At 31.8% G+C, this 465-nt stretch overlaps 1 protein-coding gene across 1 annotated transcript in view; it reads left to right on the top strand.

Annotated features, from left to right (window-relative positions):
• LOC107466302 (proteasome subunit alpha type-6) overlaps window positions 1-465 on the top strand; it is a 4953-nt gene that overhangs the window by 384 nt on the left and 4104 nt on the right. The gene's annotated exons all lie outside the window — the stretch shown is intronic.

Below are 465 nucleotides of genomic sequence, written 5' to 3'. Positions count from 1 at the left end.
TTATTTTGCTGCAGTTTTTTTTTTTTTTAATAAATGAAAAAGTTAAATCAAGTTTAGTGTTTGAATTTTAAAATGCGTAGATTTCTAGGGTTTTTCGTGTAGTTGCTTCGATTTTAATGCCTTGCGTTGAAACGTTGACGTGTTAATGGATCAAATATAGTCTAGATCTTTTGTATAGTGGACTGAGTCCCAAAATAAGAAAAACAAATTACTGGGTTCGATTTCTGTAACAATATGAAATTGAGGAAAGTTGTTGTGTAACTTTTTGTTCTCTTACAAAGTTCTCTAATTTTGAGGGTGATAATATCACTGCTACTGTTATTGGGATCATGAGGTAGGTTGGTTCAGTAAATTAGGGGTTTGATTTAATTTGAGTGAGTGAGTGACAAACTATGCATATTCCTGATAACTTTGCATAACACACAAACTATGCATATTATGAATAAGGGCTCACCACACAAACTA

This window comes from Arachis duranensis, chromosome 1, assembly GCF_000817695.3.
Source record: "Arachis duranensis cultivar V14167 chromosome 1, aradu.V14167.gnm2.J7QH, whole genome shotgun sequence".
NCBI lineage: Eukaryota > Viridiplantae > Streptophyta > Magnoliopsida > Fabales > Fabaceae > Arachis > Arachis duranensis.
The sequence above is the reverse complement of the archived record's forward strand: the minus strand, read 5'-3'. Positions and strand labels throughout refer to the sequence as shown.